The 20,568-nt window shown below is 36.8% G+C and overlaps 1 non-coding gene across 1 annotated transcript; it reads left to right on the top strand.

The window, feature by feature from the left end:
• The first annotated feature begins 17,889 nt into the window (after positions 1-17,889).
• On the top strand, positions 17,890-17,968 carry MIR2365 (microRNA mir-2365). Its single transcript, NR_030948.1, has one exon. It is a non-coding gene; the product is annotated as a microRNA mir-2365 (primary transcript).
• Positions 17,969-20,568: the final 2,600 nt, after the last annotated feature.

Genomic DNA, 20,568 nt, shown 5'->3' on the forward strand with positions numbered 1-20,568 from the left:
GTATTAGAGTCCTGCTAGCTTAATGGATCCCTAATGAAATTAGCAGAGAGTATGTATCTCATTATGTAACTTTACGGACCAAAAAAAAAATATTATTAGAGACACCTATAAGTATTTTCATGCCATGTATTTCCATGGTTTTATTCATTTATGTTATCAAAAGCCATTTGGCTAAAGTCCTTTATATGAATCCTTCATCTAAAAAGTAGCAATATGAATCATCTTCTGTGGGCTTTTTTTTTTTTTTTTTTAGCATTTTCTGGTATTAATTTTGAATTCATTTCTAGCAATTTTTATTTTCTTTTTGGTGTGGTCATCGAATTTGAAGCCAGACTATTAGTGCTTTCAAGGCATAGTAATTTGGACTGTCTTTGAAAGTGAAAGCATTAGTTGCTCAGTTCTGTCTGACTCTTTGTGACCCTGTGAACTGTAGCCCACCAGGCTCTGTCCATGGAATCCTCAGGCAAGAATACTGGAATGAGTTGCCATGCCCTTTTCAGGGGATCATTGCCACCCAGGTATCGAACCCAGGTCACCTGCCTTGCAGGCAGATTCTTTACTGCTGAGCCACCAGAGAAGCCCCTTTAGATACATCACCAAAAGCATAATCCATGAAAGAAATAATTGAAAATCTGGACTTTGTTAAAATTAAAAACTATGAAAAGACAATATCAAAAGAAGGAGGAAACAAGCCACAGACCATATGAAAATATTTGCAAAAGACATATCTGATAAAGGACCATTACCCAAAATACACAAAGAACTCTTAAAATTCAACAGTAAGAAGGCAGCCCAATTAAAAATGGGTATAACTTAATAGACACTTCACCAAAGAAGATACATGTCATCAGGGAAATGCAAATGAAAATAACAATGAAATATACCTACACACCTATTAAAATGGCCAAATCTAGAATGCTGATAACACTAAATGCTAGCAAAGATGCAGAACATCATTTGTTACTGGTGGGCCTGCAAGATGATATAGGTAATTTGGAAGACAGTTTGGTAGCTTCTTACAAAAACTGAACATATTCTCATGCCGTTCAGCAGTCATGCACCTTCATATTTACCCAAAGGAGTTGAAAACCTAATTCCACAAAAAAATCCACACATAGATGTTTATAGCAGCTTTATTCATAATTGCCAAAACATGGAAGCAGCAAGGATGTCATTCATTAGATGAGTGGATAAACAAACCGTGGTACATCCAGACAATGTAAAATTAATAGTGGTAAAAGAAATGAGTTTAGCAAGCCATGAAAAGACATGGAAGAACCTTTAGATGTTTATTACCAAGCAAAAGAAGCAATCTGAAAAGACTACATAATGTATGATTCCAACTAAATGATATTCTGAGAAGGCAACACTATAAAGGTAATAAAGTCAGTGGCTTCCCGGAAGGTCAGGGGAGATGAATAGGGGGAACACAGGCGAGTTTTAGGGAAGTGAAAATGCTGTATGATAGTGCAGTAGTGCATATATGTCATTACACATTTAGTGCAAACCTGGAGAATGTGTAATACCAAGTGTGAATGGTAAAAGTTGATAATGGGGAGGCTGTGCATATGTAGTGGTGGGGAATGTATAGGAACTCTCTGTTCCTTTCTTAATTTTTCTGTGGACCTAAGGCTGCTCCTCTGCAAATATTCTTAATGAAGAAATAGCATGTGGAAGAGAATTCAGTTGTTGTTTTTTTTTCATCTGAGGCCATTCTGGATTAGTCTTAGCTGGTCAAACCCAAAACAGAACTGTTTGCGCTACGTTTACAATTCTTGATAAATCTACAGTATTATTTTGGCCTTGTAGTTCATTACACCTAGAATTTCTCTTCCTTGACAAAATGTTCCTGTATGACCAATTTTGGAGGTGTGTTTCCTTCTAATTATCTTTGTAATCCTGCCTCATCCATGTGGTGGTTTACTGGATTTGATCATCAGCCATCTAGTTTAGTCTACATATACCTTTTTCCTGAGGAGAATGTCGCTACCTTCATGATTTGAATTAGGTTCAGCAGGCAGGTAACTCTGAAATTTATAGGTATACATTTTCAAGCACTCTTATCTACATATGCAATGTCTGCTCAAACAACTACTATCTTGCATATCCTCTAAGTAAATCAAATTCAACACGGAGAACACTTCCTATCTTATTTCTTGTTTAGATAATCCTGTCACTGAAGCTAATTATCCTACAATTATTTTTCGCTTTATGGTCTCTTTTCACTGAGACAACTTCTATCATAATCTTAAGTTTTGTCCCTTTATTTTCAACAAGTTTTAATAAAAAAAACTTTTATGTACTTGTATTGTTGCCTTTCTGAAGACAATTTTTGCTTTTTCATCCTCATTTTTGTTTCTCACACCTCTAATAGATTCTGTGTATCACTGCAGTAATTTTACTAAGTATCAGGGGGAAGAGGGAAAACCAAGGATTTAATATTCATTGCACTCCCAAATCTGGAGGAAACTCTGGGCTATGTGTTTTATTCAGTCTTTCATTCAGAATTTTTTTTTTAGTAATTACCAGAGGCAGTCATTATTCCAGGTGCTAATGACACTAGGAGGTATTGTGTGTGACATACATAATTTCTGCCTTCACAGAGCTAATAATTTAGTAGATGAGACAATGTGCAAGTAAACAAACAAAAAAGCCCTTTTCCCAAACAAGACCAGTCATGAGATTGGTGTGAGTGTATGCTTAAAACTCTTTTTCTTATAGTAACAATATTCTTGGAAAGTTAATTAATACAAAGCTATTCTACACAATGAGAAAGTGGATTTTCCTTTCACTGAATACTGTGAAGCAGCCCATGTGGAATAAAGCAGGCAGGTGACTTCAACAGTAATCTAAGGAAAACACCTCAGGAATCTGCTCCATGAAGAGCCAACCCTGCCAAGCCCCATGGTGAGACATTGATGTTTAGAACATAACTCAGGAAAAATGTGTTGTAGAAAATGAGTTCACAATCCCAAATCATCAAATAAATGTATAAGACTGATGCTAAAAAGTGTACTACAGAATCTAAAAATAGAAATCCTTGGCCTAAGAAAACAAAGTTTAGAACCCATTCTTGAAATTCAATTAAAAAAATGAACAAGGGCTAGGAATACAGAAGAAAGGAAATTCCATAGAGCTAAGAAATGTGGGAAGAGGTGCTCAAACACACATGTTAATTGGAAAAATGAAAATTAAAAAACACAATGGAATATCACTTTATACTTATCTCATCAGCCACCCAAAATAGAAAATAGGGTAAGTACCAAATATTAAGTTGGGACATGAGACTATAAGAACCCTGGCAGGAATGCAGATTGGAGCAGGCATTCTGGAGGGCAATTTTGCAACACTTAGTCAAATTAAATGCTGACATTTCCTATAGCCTGTAATGACAGGATTTTTTCCTCCCAGAGCAACAGTTCCATAAAGAATGTGTGCAAAGATATTTGTTGTAGGCTTGTTACTGGTAGTGGGGGAACTTGAGGGAACAAACAGATAAATACAATGGAAAAGTATGTAGTGCTTAGAAACTATGGCTAAACAAACATAGAACAACATACATTTCTAAAACATGTAGCTGAGTAAAAATAGCAAGAAATAGAATGATATTTCATTTTGATATTTGGCAAAACTAATACAATTATGTAAAGTTTAAAAATAAAATAAAATTTAAAAAAAAGAAAACATAAAAAAAAAACAAGAAATAGAATGAAATTTACAGACCAATAGTATTTATGTAAATTACATACCCATGCCCAGGAAATGAGCATGACATACTTTAAATGGCATATACAATTAAAGAGATAATTACCAAAAACTTTAGAATGGTTGGTGATGGAGCAATGAATGGAGATGAACTTTGGAGGGAGGAAAGTGAGTTTAAAAAATGAGAAAGCTTCACACAGACTAAAAAATAAAATATAAATTGAGTGTTTCCTTTGAGAGATAAAAGGAAATAATCACTTACAAAAAAAAAAGAATAAAAAAATTAGGAAAATGAACTGGTTAAAGGTTCTGAATGTGAAGAAGCATTTGGAACTGCAAAGTGCAATGAAGGAAACCTGGAGAAGGAAATGGAAACCCACTCCAGCATTCTTGCCTAGAGAATCCCATGGACTGAGAAGCCTGGTGGGCTATAGTTTACCGGATATCAAGAGTCAGAAGTGGCTTAGTGACTAATCTACCACCACCATGAAGGAAACCAGTCATACGCTATCATAGAAAATAATGGTAATGTGAGAAAAGAATTCAACTCAGAGAGCTAGTGTAGTTTAAGCCAAAACCAGTAGGATTGAAAGCAGCCAGCCTGTAAATACTCTTGAGAAGAGAGCCTCTGAAACAGAAGTTGGCCTGTTTGAGGAATTGAAAGAAGGCCAGTGCAGCTGGTGTGTGGTGAACAGGGTGAGATAGGTCTAAGAGAAGGTATAATGAGAGGCTAAGCCATGTAAATCCTTTGGATTTCATTCCAATTAAAATGAGAAAGTCTGCAGGGTATTAAGCAGATGTTAACAAGATTTGATTTACATTTTTAATTTTTAGGAATTCTGCTGCTCTGGGTAGAATGGATTAGAAGACAGAAACAGGAGGAGGAGAAGACTGAGGCATTCTATGAGAAGGCACTCTCTTGGACTAGTGTGGTGACCTTGGAATTGGAGAGAAAGAGACAACATGTAATTTTCAGACAGAATCAATAGGAATTGAATAGATTGGTTTGGGAGGTGAAGGAGAAGGAAATATAAGGACATTCTCTCAGGTTCTTAGCTTACCTTTTGCTGATAAAAGAAGACTTATTAAGAAATATATTTTGAGGTAAAATCAAGAATTCAATATCAAACAAGCTAACTTTGGCCTCATGTGAGACATCCAAGTAAAGATGTCAAATCAAATGCTGAATAGAAAAGACTGGAATACAAAGGATAGGTGTAAGCCAGAGATGTACATGGAAGAGACAGTTTCATATGGACTGTATTTAAGGCATGGGAAAGATGAGATTAGCCAGACAATGTGTTCAGTTCAGTTCAGTTGCTCAGTCGTGTCCGACTCTTTGCGACCCCATGAATCACAGCATGCCAGGCCTCCCTGTCCATCACCATCTCCCGGAGTCCACTCAAACTTGTCCATCAAGTCAGTGATGTCATCCAGCCATCTCATCCTCTGTCGTCCCCTTTTCCTCCTACCCCCAATCCCTCCCAGAATCAGAGTCTTTTCCAATGAGTCAACTCTTTGCATGAGGTGGCCAAAGTACTGGTGTTTCAGCTTTAGCATCAGTCCTTCCAAAGAACACCCAGGACTGATCTCCTTTAGGATGGACTGGTTGGATCTCCTTGCAGTCCAAGGGATACTCAAGAGTCTTCTCCAACACCACAGTTCAAAAGCATCAATTCTTCGGCACTCAGCTTTCTTTACAATGTGTAGAGGGAGAAAATAAGGATGTTTGTGGAGCATCCAGAGGATGTCTGGTGAGGGCAGAGATTTAGGAAGGAAGCCTGAATAGGGGTGACCAAAGAGCAGTGTTTCATGAGAGAAGGAGCTGCTGACTCTGTCAGGAATTGCTAAGAAGTGCAATGTGGACAAGAAGATGGGGTCATTAAAATGGAAACATGGAAGCCATCAGTGACCTTAGTAAGAACAATTCCATGTTTGTGAGGGACAAAGGCCAGAGCGGAACAGACTGAGGAGTGAACATAAGAAGATAAGGTTAAGACAACAGTCTTGACAATTCTTTGGAGGTCTGAGTAGTTGGGGTAATAGGTACAGTGGGTTTGTTGGTTTAAAGATACTAGTCAGTTATTTAATAACCTTCACAAACTGACTCTAAACTCTAAGTACTTTCTTTATTCCAGCCATATTTGTACACTCATTCTCCCAGGTCAGGTTGAATGGAAGTATTTAATTTTTTTTTTTAATGTAAGCTGATTACTGAACCTCCCAGGGCTCCGTCGTGTCCTATTCTTTGCAACTGCATGGACTTAGCCTGCAAGGCTACTCTCTCCATGGAGTTTTCCAGGCAAGAATACTGGAGTGGGTGGCCATGCCCTCCTCCAGAGGATCTTCCCAACCCAGGGATCAAACCCATGTCTCTTGCATTGACAGGCAAATTTTTTTTTACCAGTAGCGCCACCTGGGAAGCTCATTAAACCTCTCAATGAAGTGAAGTGAAGTCACTCAGTCGTGTTTGACTCTTTGTGACCCCATGGACTGTAGCCTACAAGGCTCCTCTGTCCATGGAATTTTCCGGGCAAGAGTCCTGAAGTGGGTTGCCATTTCCTTCTCCAGGGGATCTTCCTTACTCAGGGGTCAAACCCAGGTCTCCCACATTACAGGCAGACACTTTACCGTTTGAGCCACCAGGGAAGCCCAAACCTCCCAATACAGACTAGTAATTTAGCAACCCATGAAACCAATATTCTTGAAGTATTTGTTAAATTTTATTGGGAGGGGCATCTGTAACAACAAAGATTTTTATTTATTTTAGCTTTTTTTCAGTTATTTTCTTCTTCCATGGGATTGAAATTGGTCTATAGTTGTTAAAGAGATGGGAATACCAGACCACCTGATCTGCCTCCTGAGAAGTCTGTATTCTTGCAGATCAAGAAGCAACAGTTAGAACTGGACATGGAACAACAGACTGGTTCCAAATTGGGAAAGGAGTGTGTCAAGGTTGTATATTGTCACCTTGCTTATTTAACTTATATGCATAGTACATCATGCAAAATGCCAGGCTGGATTAAGCACAAGCTGGAATCAAGATTGCTGGGAGAAAAATAAATAACTTCAGATACTCAGATGACACCACCCTTATGGCAGAAAGTGAAGAATAACTAAAGAGCCTCTTGATGAAAGTGAAAGAGGAGAGTGAAAAACTTAAAACTCAACATTTAGAAAACTAAGATCATGGCATCCAGTTCCATCACTTCATGGCAAATAGATGGGGAAACAATGGAAATAGTGTCAGACTTTATTTTTCTGGGCTCCAAAATCACTGCAGATGGTGACTGTAGCCATGAAACTAAAAGATGCTTGCTCCTGGAAGAAAAGCTATGACCAACCTAGACAGCATGTTAAAAAGCAGAGACATTACTTTACCAACAAATGTCTGTCTAGTCAAAGCTATGGTTTTTCCAGTAGCCATGTATGGATGTGAGAGTTGGACTATAAAGAAAGCTGAGCGCCAATGCTTTTGAACTGTGGTATTGGAGAAGACTCTTGAGAGTCCCTTGGACTGCAAGGAGATCCAACCAGTCCATCCTAAAGGAAATCAGTCCTGAATATTCATTGGAAGGACTGATGTTGAAGCTGAAGCTCTGATATTTTGGCCACCTCATGTGAAGAGTTGACTTACTGGAAAAGACTCTGATGTTGGGAGGGATTGGGGGCAAGAGGAGAAGGGGACGACAGAGGATGAGATGGCTGGATGGCATCATCGGCTTGATGGACGTGAGTCTGAGTGATTTCTGGGAGTTGGTGATGGACAGGGAGGCCTGCTGTGCTGTGGTCCATGGGATCGCAATGAGTCGGACATGACTGAACAACTGAACTGATTCATAAAGTTGTGAACTAAGCTGTTGGCATCTTATTTATGCTCTAGTCTGTTGATAACAGTGCCTTTGTAGATGGACACCAGAACAGTTTCCTAGCTGTCTTATCATTTTAATATAGCTTTCTTATTCTAGTTCCTTTGCTTGTGGTAATAATCTCATCTTTACGTGCTCAACTTACATGCTCTAACATGTCCTTTTACTTACATAATTTCTTCTAGGTCTAAATATCCTTCTCCGACCCTGTTGTTACTACCCATTTCCTTTGGACCTCTGCTTTACTTTTTTTTATCTATAATGTTTTTTTAGCAACTAAGTTTGTTCTTTACTTGCAATTTTAATGTTATTTTTGTTTAATTAATGAGTACTCCTTTGTAGTACCCAATAATGATTTTGAGTGGCTCCTGAAGACCTTGTAGGCTTGGAAGGTTGGTTTATATTTTGGCTTGCTCTGTGACACCTATCTTACACATATATTTTCTCAGGAAGTATAGATCGTATGTGACATCAGACATTCGACTAGAAAGGAATTTTTGTATATTGACTCTTTCCCCATGTCCTTGATAAACATTAAAAAACTTTTAAGTAAATTTACCTATGTTCTCACATCCAAAATGTATCACATTAGTAAAAAACTACAACAAAATTTGATAAATGTTTGAAAATCTGAAGTCATGCAGACCAGCTTTAGAACCGACTTCTGTCTTTTACAGCTGAGACCATGTTTCTTCTCTCTAATCCCTGCTTCCTTCTATCAAATGGAAACAAAACCTACTTCTTTGTGATATTTTAATAAGGTAATTGTGAAAAGCGCATAACAGAGTGATAACCATTGAGTTGTTATTTACCATAAAATAGTAGAAGTAAACAATTTTGGCTGCCCAAGTTGAAATCAGACCCCTAGACTCTTCAGCTTTATGTCTTTGATATGATCTGGATGATTTATATCAAAGGGCTTATTTGACCTATTTTTCAACTTGGGTAGGAATTTTCTCTCATTTACAAACACAGTGCTTGTTACCACTTGAAGAAATTCAATGTGTTTCTGTTGAGCTGAATTTCAAGTGACCACTTAGCCTGCAAATGTGTGTATGTGACCCTGATTTTAGCATTTGTCTCTCTTATGCCAGCCTTTCAAGGATAGCTTTTCACTCAGGTATTCAGGGAAAAAACCTGCTTATATCACATCCAGATTTAAGTCAGTTCTGTGCTACAATTGCCTTTTTGTGTTGTGCTTTGATCTGATCCAGGCTAAAAATAAGGATTAGTGCTGGAAAATTCTTAGAATTCCTTTTCTTCCATTTTTCCTTTTATGGAGCTGTTACCCCGTTAGATCATAATGATGGAAATGTAGGAAAGCCTCTAATCTATGTTATTTTTGCTAATTCTAATTTGCCATTTACAAATTCTAGATAGTTATAACATTTTACTGGGTCATTGACTTATCTAAAAGAAATTACCATGTGTGAGACATAAAAATATATTTTAAATTAAACTTTGAAATATCATGTCACTTACATACCATGGCAAGAAAACAAAAAGATTATATATATTTCAGATCTTATGGGGGTACCTCAGAGCCTTCCTCTTCTGCTTTTAGGACCACTTCAAAGAGTTTCATTCTTCAACATGTTTGCATGTAAGTCTCCATACCCCTTTAGGAAATCCCACTCCTGTCCTTGCTCCTATTATGGGACATAAACATTTCCTGGCAGGCTGTGGGGCTGGGTTCTCCCCACCAAATCTAGTTTTCTTGGAGGAGTCCCTCCAGTGAGGCAAACCTATGCCTCTCCATTATTTTCAGTGTCCAATGGATTACACACACACACACACACACACACACACACACGCACGCACAAATACAAAGTGTAAAAGCAAAATCCGAATAGAAACACTTTCCTCAATGTAATTATAATCCTTTTTTGTGAATCCTCACCAAATAGAAGAAAAAATACAAATAGAAACATTTTCCTCACTGTGGTTATAATCCTGAAGAATCTCCCTTCAACAAGCAGGGAAAGTCAATATGCTGAGCAGGGTTAGACTTTCCTTGTTTCTGCTACTGTGTTTAGCCTCAGTCTTTTCAGTACATAAATATAAGGAGTCATTATAGCATCACAAATTGTAACACTTCTTCATAATGATCACCATTTCTTAACTACACAAAACTTATACTGTAACTTGGAGCTATTAGGAATTCTTAAAATTTTATGTCAGGTCAGATCTTGGATTATTGTAGATGAAAGCAGACTGTGAAGAATCGTTATCTTTCATCCAAGCAACTTCCAGGAAATGGGAAGGATGTTTTAAAAGGAAATGATCGACCAAGACTTTCCTGACAGTAACCAGAAAACATATCAAGAAAAAAGATCAGAACTGACACCAAAATGTTTCTGTAAGCAAGGAGAAAATATTGGGAGAAAAATGCCACTCATTAAAAAAAATTACATTCCTAGACACATAAAGAAGAAAATGAAAACGAATCTCACCATGAAGATATAAAACCACTACCAATATTTTGGTGACCATTTGGGTCTACTATCAGATCACTAACCTATCTATAATTTTCTATTTACTTCTCTGAACAAAATTTTGGTCAAGTTGTATTAACAAGGGAATGCCCTGGTGGTCTAGTGGTTAGGACTTTGTACTTTCACTGTGGTAGCCCAGGCTCAATCCCTGGATGGGGAACTAAGATCCTACAAGCCATGCAGGGCACTACCATAAAAAAAAAAAGTTGTATTGATCATTTCATAGCTCAATTATTTAAATATATAAGTAACAGTGATTCTGCCATGTTATGAAATATTTGAGAACTTGATTTTTGGCTGTGTGATATTCTATAATGATATGTGCTATGGCTTACTTTGTGTAATAAGTCATCTATTGTTGCACAGTTAGAAAATTTTCAAAGATGACTTTATAAAAGCACCTTCTTTAATTACTTCTAATAGTAACAGTTGACTTATCTTTGAGTCATCTTCTTGTGAAATAGAAAATTGAGATCTAATAGCTTTCTTAAAAATTTCTTTTGTTAGTAACTAGGCTCCTATATGATTAAAAAACTACCTTTTATGGCTAAATTCACAGATCTATAACAAACTTTTGAAAGCAAGAACAAGTTTAATTCATGGTAACTTGTTTCTACTGGTTATCTTCCCCTTCAAGGCACTGAAAAAAATGGGACTTATAGTAATTATAAACTCTTTAAATAGTACTGCGGTGTGTGTGTCTGTGTGTGTTGTGGGTGTGGGGGGTGTTTGAAGTACCTTTCAAAGTAAATATAGTAAGAAAATGTCAAGATTTTGATCTATTTTTCTATACGATAGGAATACTGGAGCATCCACTGTAGTGCCTGTTTGTTAACAAGATCCATTTTCTTTGTTGGTCATCCTGATGGCATTTCCAGCAGATGGCATTATTACACTAAAGAAACAAGCAGTACAGTCAAGCGTTACTTCAGTAAATGCACTTTTTGGAAAGGAAGGAAAGAAGGAAAGGACATATAGCTTATTGGAGTCTATTAGGTGTTGGTTCTTTTATACTTGTAACTATACTTAATGCTCACAGTGATCCTTGTAGGTGGGTGTTATTTTAAGAATAAACTGAGGCTTACAGAATTTAAGAAACTTGGTATTCACAAAACAAATAAGTGATGAGCTCAGGATTATAATCTAGATTTGGCTGATTCAAAGAGCCTGTATGACAATTGTGTTCAGAATCTGTGGTATTATAATAAAAATATTCACTCCATAGGAACAATTTCAAATGAATGAAATTGATAACCTCCAAAATATTCTCTAAGGGAAAAATGTTTAGAGATTTTTTTTTTTTTAATGAAATATTCTCAACTTTAAAAGAATGCAGACAAGCATTTCTGGAATAGTAGAGCCAAGGATCTCTGAAAATCCACTCCTCTATAAAAGCAATGAATATGCTAGCAAAAAAATAAATAAAAATGTACAAGTCAATGTTTTTAGAACTCTAGGAGATAACCAAAGATTGCAGTGATCTGCAAAGTGTTTGTATCAGAAAAATTACCAAATGTTGGTAATAACAGTAATATCTGTTGCATTATAATTTGCTGTAGTCCCATTCCCTTCTCCTGAGCACCATGGTAGCTTTGATATCCAGCAACACTGAAGCCACAATTGTTGTGAATAAAGCAGCTAAGAGATCATTGGAGACGAATGAGTTTGACTATCTCCAGCCCAGAAAAGTCACAAGAAAACAGTAACTATAACTACAACTACAAAAACAGTCACAAAAGAAACCCTGGGAAGGGAAATCTCAGCTTGAGTTGCCACCAATTTTTGGCAAAAAAACAAGGTGAGCAGAGAAACAGGGGAATACGGTCCACATAAAGGGGGAGAAATCAATCAATGAAGACTGAGAAAGCTCAGACATTGAACTTAATAGAGCTTGAACTTTAAAAAAGCGGTTATAAATAAGTTTAAAGAACTAAAGGAAACAATGTCTTCAAAAAATTAAAGATGGATTTCCCTGGAGTAAATATAGAGCTGTTATTAGATTCAGAAATTTTGCTCATTGGTATATAGCAAAATGTCAATCCTTGAGTTGCCTAAAGTGGATCCTGCAATTACACTCCTAAATATATAACCAAAACTGAAAATATATGTCAATATAAAACCCTGTACACTGATGTTTCAGCCGCATTATTCATGATACCCAAGTATCATCCATCAACTAATGAATGGATAATAAAAATGTGGTGTATCAATGTAGTGAAATATTAATCAACAATAAAAGGAATTAAATACTGATACATGGTACAGCGTGGATGAAATTTGAAAACATCATGCTAAGTGAAAAAAGCCAATAGAAGACAACATTGTGTATAATTCCATTGGTATATTATGTCCAAAATAGGCAAATCTATAGATCCAGAAAGATTAATTGATGCCTAGACCTTGTGGGTGGGGACACAGAATGAGAGTGACTGCTACTGGGGATGGGATTTCTTTATGGGGTGATGAAAATGTTTTAAAAGTAGATAACATTGATGATTCACAATTCTGTGAATATACTGAAACCTAATTTAAAAGAGTGAACCTTATGATGTGTGGATTATATCTCAATAAAACTTATAAAAATATATAAGATAAATGTAGTTTGTCTTTTCAAACTGGGGCAATGCCCCTATCATTTGGATTGTGTAGGCAGGATATGTATCTAATATTGAGTAACTTTTGGGGGTCAAGGACTTTAGAATAAAATTCATATTTAGAATGATCCTCTTTGTCATATTATTACTACCCTTGTTATTTTATAGAAAAGGAAACATTATGTTAGAGGTTAACTTCTTTCCTTAGGGTCATACATCTCGTAAGTGCTAGGGCCCAAGTCTGTCTTTTATGCAAAGCCTGTATGCTTTTTATCCTCTACCTATAGTTTAAAGATGTTTCAGACATGCAGATGACACCACCCTTATGGCAGAAAGTGAAGAGGAACTAAAAAGCCTCTTGATGAAAGTGAAAGAGGAGAGTGAAAAAGTTGGCTTAAAGTTCAACATTCAGAAAACGAAGATCATGGCATCTGGTCCTGTCACTTCATGGGAAATAGATGGGGAAACAGTGGAAACAGTGTTAGACTTTATTTTTGGGGGCTCCAAAATCACTGCAGATGGTGACTGCAGCCATGAAATGAAAAGACACTTGCTCCTTGGAAGGAAAGTTATGACCAACCTAGATAGCATATTCAAAAGCAGAGACATTACTTTGCCAACAAAGGTTTGTCTAGTCAAGGCTATGGTTTTTCCAGTAGTCATGTATGGATGTGAGAGTTGGACTGTGAAGAAAGCTGAGCACCAAAGAATTGATGCTTTTGAACTGTGATGTTGGAGAAGACTCTTGAGAGTCCCTTGGACTGCAAGGAGATCCAACCCAGTCCATTCTGAAGGAGATCAGCCCTGGGATTTCTTTGGAAGGAATGATGCTAAATCTGAAACTCCAGTACTTTGGCCACCTCATGCGAAGAATTGACTCATTGGAAAAGACGCTGATGCTGGGAGGGATTGAGGGCAGGAGGAGAAGGGGACCACAGAGGATGAGATGGCTGGATGGCATCACTGACTCGATGGACGTGAATCTGAGTGAACTCCGGGAGTTGGGGATGGACAGGAGATGGACAGGGAGGCCTGGCGTGCTGCGATTCATGGGGTCGCAAAGAGTTGGACACAACTGAGCGACTGAACTGAAGAACCTCTCTGGCAATCCAGTGGTTAAGATTTTGCCATCCAATGCATGGGGTGTGGGTTTGATCCCAAGATCTCACATGCCTTGCAGCCAAAAAAATCAAAACATTAAAACAACAACAACAACAAAAAACACAGAAGCAATATTGTAACAAATTCAACAAAGACTTCGAAGAAATGGTCCACATCAGAAAAAAGAATCTTAAAAACAAAGATGCTTCCCTGGAACCATGTTCTAACTTGTTAGGCTGTATCCAGGTTTTTTGCTCTACAAAGGGTGGTATGGAAATACTTACCTACCCCCATTTTAGCATTTACTATTAGTAAAAACATGTTGAGAAAAATGTCAGTTTTGTCTTCTCACACCACTTTATTAATTATTAATTTCAGTGCTGGTCAATCTGTGACATTCTTATTTGGTCCACTAAATAGAAATGGGCACTGTGTGGACAGACAGCTTTTGTCTGTCTGCAATCTAAAATTTGACTCCAAAATAAAGAAGGTGAATGTTTGAGGGGAAGGGATTTTCCTTGATATAAAAATGAGTTGGCTCTCGTATGGACTGATAACTTCACTTCCACAAAGCAATTCTGAAATAGTCTTAGTTTCCAAATATGTGCATTGGTTTTGGAGTTGGTACTGTTATGTTAAAGTTGAGTTGGCTTAGAGAAAATTATATATGCATCTGCGTGAGGTTTGTTAACACTTTGCATTTATGAAGAAATTACGTATGGAATTCTTTTAAGCAGCAAACAACCTTAATGCACTGATAATGATTCTCTGTACAGAACCTTTGAAGAACAAGGTACTATCTCCCTGGGTCTCATGCAAAATGAAGCACCGTATTAGCTACTCCTGAAGGTCCTTTCAGCTCTTTGATTATATGACACTCTGACTAGCATGCCAAGGCACACCTGCAATCCTGCTGAGAGTTCCATGGAATTGTTATTGATTATTCATGGCAAGGGAAGTAGAGGTAACATTGACTCTGAAAGCTGATCCTTCTCACTGTTAGAAGTGCACTCTTGTGTTACAGTGTTTTTGTGTATGAGAAATGCCACCTGCCAATACTTGAATGTGTCTGAGCACAAGGGATGGACTCGGTGCCCTTTAGGTTAAAGCATCTCCTACAAGCCCAGCAGTGTACCTTCGGTGAGGGCAGTAGCATGTATACTCATATTGATGTCTTTTAGCGTTTGTGCTACATGTATCCTGCTTAATCTTTGTTTCTTACTATCAGTTATGTCAAATCTAGGACTTTTTTTATTCTTTTTTTTTATTTTTTGTTTATGGCTGCTTTGCTTTTAAGCAGAATCTTTTTTGAACTCTACTAAAATGAATGTCCTTCCAGTGCCTTACGTATATCTTTAGTGGGGTTCTATAGTAAAAAAAAGAGTAGATTATTTGAAAAGAGAAAAATGTGCTAATATTATCTCAATTAGCAAGAAAAATTATAGATGATTCACAGAGTCACAGAATAGTTTTTGTTCTTGATTCTCTTTTTGCAGTTGAGAGCAAATTTATTTTTAGCAATATAAACAAAAAAATTATTTGTAAGTTCTCTGAGAGCATAATAATTAGTCCAAAATCTGGATAATATTTTTTAAAAATTGGGACAATATTTTAAGTTTAACTTTATTTTTAATTAGCAAGATGAGATTAAATAGAGATAGATCAATGCATTATTTCAAAACCAAATTTTCTTTAAACCCAGTTTTTCTTTATTTCAACTTCCAGGGTACTTGGAAGGAGTCAAGGTTGCCATCAAGGGAAATGATATACTGAGAAGCGTTGAATGGGGTTTCAAAAGGCTAGTAATTTTTTTTTTCTAGAAGAACTTGGGCTAGCTGCAGTCTAAATCATTGCTACATATAACTTCAAGAACTTAAAGAATCTAAAAGCCAATAACAATAAACTAAAGAAATACCATTTTGAACCTTTAGAATTCTAGAATTCAGCCTTTTCTCTCTAAATCACACTTTACAGTTGAAATTTTTTTCCTAGTATAAGAAAGATACCCAAAGCTGGTGCACTGGGACCACCCAGAGGGATGGGGTGGGGAGGGAGGTGGGAGGGGGGTTCAGGATGGGGGGACACATGTACACCTATAGCTGATTGATGTCAATGTATGGCAAAAACCACCACAATATTGTAAAGCAATTAGCCTCCAATTGAAATAAGTAAGTTTAAAAAAATTGGAAAATACAAAACACAGAGGATATTAAAAAATATTTCTGCTAATATTTTGGAATATATCATTCTAACTACCACAGTCTTTTAAGAAACTTGTGTACTATGTGAATCTAGCTAGCATTTTTGAGGAACTTAGCTGAAAAACAAATACGAGATAATTCTGGGGGCCTTGTGTCAAATGATTCTGTACCCTGAGAGAAACATGTTTATAATTGAAGAAATGTATCATATATATTACTTAGTTCACCTATACTCTGGGTCTTGTTTAGTGAGGGCTTTTGGGTTGCTTACTAGGGAAAATTAGATGCGGGCACTGGTCAGTGTTTTATAAGGTAGGAAATACCTTACATTTATTCTATAGAAATATTATATTGTAAAAAATAGAATATTTTATTGTAACAATGAGCAAAGAACAAATATAGGTAAGGATGTCTGGAAGGAACAAAGGTTGGCTAATCTTGAATTCTCTGAGTAACTTAGAAAAAACAAAGAACACGTGTGTGGTTACAGGAATTGTGCTTTTCCCAATGGTTTTGAGTGGAAAACACTCTTTAGTTGTTTCTCCCTTATATAGATTCTGTACTTGAAATCCCTGAATAGCCTAATAACTATTTTGATAGAACTCTCTGTGCTGCTCTACCTGTATGCTTTATTTGCATGTTATAAAATATAGTCATTTTAGTTAATGCCTTTAAATTCTGAGATGTATAGTATTGCATTATTATTGGCCACGGCCTTTGTAAGAAGCTGTTATGAATGAAAATTTTCACTTAGTAAAGAGGCATATTTGGAGAACAGTATAAATATTGATTGAAATACAACCTGGTACAAAAAAATTACAATTTCCGTGGTTTGAGCAAATAGTACAGTTCTGCAACAGTGATGATTTTGTCAAATTTAAATTTTCCTAGACAGATACTCTACAATGCTGTTTTGTTTAGGTTAGAGATGGGCACCATGTTTAATTGTCCAATTATCTTTTAATGCATCTTTACTAAAGGAGGATATTGTTGAGCAAAACTAGATAGAGGTGATAAGCAAACCTTTACAAAATAGTCTTTTTATTTTATTTTACTAAAATAAAAGAAATACTGTAACAATCCTCTTTTGGCTAAGTGTAAATTATAACCAAATGAACTCAGTGTACACATGAATAAACATAAATGCATTCATGTGTGCACACACACACACACGCCCATAATATTTAGCCATATTGTCAGCTACTGGAATCAAGCTTGATACAGCTATTACTTTTTAAAATATTGTATAATATAGTTTAGTTAAGTAATGAGAATTATAATGAAAGAAATTGGTTTCCTGTAGTTAACCTCTGGCTTAAGTCTCACATTTAACCTGAATACTGAATATGGGTATCTGTGTTTGATTAAGGCCATGACAAATATACCATTTTTTGAAGTTAAAAAGAGTAGAGACCTAAAGATGTTAGATGAATAAGCAGGTCACATTTCTGCTTCTTTAGTTGTGCTTTATAATATTATTGCAAGTGAATAGATAATTTCAGATGTTGCTTGCATTATACTCCTGAGACGGACACTGCAAGAGTATAGTTGTCAAGGTCTTATATTAAAACGTTCAGTTAACTTTTTGTTAATATAAGCATTTTGTTTGGATGACAAGACCTTTTCAGAGAGAGTAAAAAACAAAGCTATTTTAAAAACACAACTGAAGGTCACTGCTGTGCCCTAAAGGAGTGGCATGATTTCTATCTTACAGTACATGGACGTTTTTTAACAAGACACCTTGAAAGACCTCTCTTTGTTGGAAAGCAGGAAGCCTCCAGGGTATGGTTTTGAACGAGACTAATGGCTGGGCTGCTCAGCATCAGCAATAAACAGTTACTTGTAGGTGGGAGTGAACTCAGAAGAGAATAAGAGCAGGTCAGAAACATGATAGCAAGTGGGGGACAGTAGAGAAATATCAAGAGTGAGAAATTCCTAGGAGAGAGGGATGATTAAAAGTGTATACTCAGTTTTTGCTGTTTCTTATCAGGAGCTATAATCATCCGTATCTTGCTTCATCATACACATCTTTAGTAGTGTCTGTTATATAAACAATTTTTAAATGTTATAAATAATTGTATTTTATTTTTTAAATTTAATTTTTATTTTATGTTGGAGTATCTTTTTGTTTGTTTGTTTGTTTTGCCTTCCTGGTGGTAAACAATCCACTTACCAATGCAAGAGATGCAAGGAATGTGGGTTCGATCCCTGGAAGTGGAAATGGCAACCAACCCCAGTATACTTGCTTGGAAGATTCCATAGACTGAGAAGCCTGGAAGGCTACACCCATGGGGTCACAAAGAGTCAGACATGCCTGAACACACACACATAGTTAATTTAGAATGTTGTGTTAGTTTCAGATACACACCAAAGTGATTCAGTTATACATATACATTATCCATTCTTTTCCAGATTCTTTTCCCATATAGATTATTATAGAATACATAAATTTCTTGACTGAATAGTCTTTTGATAAATCAAAGAAAAAGACTGTTGAAGAGGGAGGGCACATATGTATACCTATGGCTGATTCATGTTGATGTTTGACAGAAAACAACAAAATTCTGTAAAGCAACTATCCTTCAGTTAAAAAATAGATTAAAAAAATAAAAGACTGTATGTCTGAAATAGTGCTGAGCAGAGAAGAGAAGTTTATTGGGTCAAACAATTAATGGTGACCACTGAGCAGGAGAAGAGTTCATATTTAGAGGTGATAAAATGCAAGCTTTCAAGTTGTGGCAAAAATTCTCTCTAAGGGATTGGCTTTTCCCTGGACATGAGATAGGGGTGAAAGGAAATCATAAAGTGAAGAATGACCTTGGCTGACATCTAGATAATGTTGCCTTGGTTGTTTCTGAATTTCCATGTGCAAGTCACTTCTTTTATATTAAAAAAAAAACTTAAACAGCAGTTTTAAATGGTGAGAAATTGGTTCTCTCTTGGTGGAGGCAGTTTGTCATTTTTGGGCTCATTGGAGTTTGGGAGTATAATAGGGAATCTTTGAAACATTTCAAAAATTTTAAAAGCCTAACAAAAATTAAAATGCTTTCCATGATACAGTGGCATGAGCTAACTAATCTGTCAAATATCTCCTCTGTAATAGAATTATATCCACTCAGTTGATAATTCTGTAATGTTATCACATGCTGATCAGAAGCTCTGATTAGCAGTTAGATGTCTTTGATGGAAAAAGGAGGAGAAAACAACTATTATAAATGTCAGTTGCTATTTCTGCTCCTTCCTCCTGGACTGAGGTGAGCTCTCTGATTTGGAATCACCTCTGTTCCTTGAGCAGACAGACTGCAGAGCAGCAGCAAAGACAGCTACCTTTGACCCATAAGGCTACTCCCTCACAGAAGTCTACTTCATTATGCTGCTAAGTCACTTCAGTCGTGTCTGACTCTGTGCAACCCCATAGACGGCAGCCACCAGGCTCCCCCGTCCCTGGGATTTTCCAGGCAAGAACACTGGAGTGGGTTGCTATTTCCTTCTCCAATGCATGAAAGTGAAAAGTGAAAGTGAAGTCGCTCAGTCGTGTCCGACCCTCAGCGACCCCATGGACTGCAGCCTTCCAGGCTCCTCCATCCATGGGATTTTCCATGGATGTTCTGGAGTGGGGTGCCATTGCCTTCTTGAGACAGGGGGAAATGGCTCATCTGTCTTGTAATTATAGGCAGATTCTTAAGGAAGTCAGTAGAACTCTCAATAGAGGCATCTATAAATTTATGGTGGTGACTACAGACACAAGAGTCCTTAGAGATTTCTTATATCTCCATGGTTTGAAGAGAAGAGTGTGTGTCAAATAGGACCTGAAATGGTCATTGTTCAGTCACCAGCAAAGCAAATTCTCAGCTGAAATTCAAGATTCAAACCATCCTTCAGACCCTAGTGAAGTGAAAGTTAAGTCACTCAGTCCTGTCCAACTTTTAGCAACCCCATGGACTGTAGCCTACCAGGGTCTCTGTACATAGGATTTTCCAGGCAAGAGAACCAGAGTGGGTTGCCATTTCCTTCTCCAGGGGATCTTCCCAACCCAGGGATCAAACTCAGGTCTCCCACATTGCAGGCAGATGCTTTACCTTCTGAGCCACCAGGGAAGCCCTTAGAAGAAGCAGATATTTTAAACCAAATCTCCTACTGATTCTCCTCCCCACCCTCAACACCCACCAGGAGAATTGTGCAATATATATGGTCTTTGTGTTGGCCTGTGGGCTTTCCAATTCATATTCATTATTAGAAGATATAGTCCAGAATCTGATTTCTTGATTTTTTTTTAAATAAAAATTTCACCCAGCTATTTTAAATACCAAGAAAGAGATAGAAGCAGTGTGATGGTCTGGGAAAGATATCTAGCCCTGTTTTCATCAATAAACTGTTACAGAACACCTTTCACATACAGAAATGCTAAAAGATGCATAGTGATAGTTTTTGGACTCTTCCCCCCTCTGAAATATTCACCTTGAGAATAAACATCATCCACTTTTTATACTCTTGCTCGACAGAAAAAGTGTTACATACATATGAAATGAATGAAGAAGTTTCTTTTCTTTCTTTTTTTTTTTAATCTCTAGAGACTTAGGAAACTAGACCTTGAAGGAAGAGG

Source organism: Bos taurus, chromosome 21 (assembly GCF_002263795.3).
Source record: "Bos taurus isolate L1 Dominette 01449 registration number 42190680 breed Hereford chromosome 21, ARS-UCD2.0, whole genome shotgun sequence".
In the NCBI taxonomy this organism is placed as follows: Eukaryota; Metazoa; Chordata; class Mammalia; order Artiodactyla; family Bovidae; genus Bos; species Bos taurus.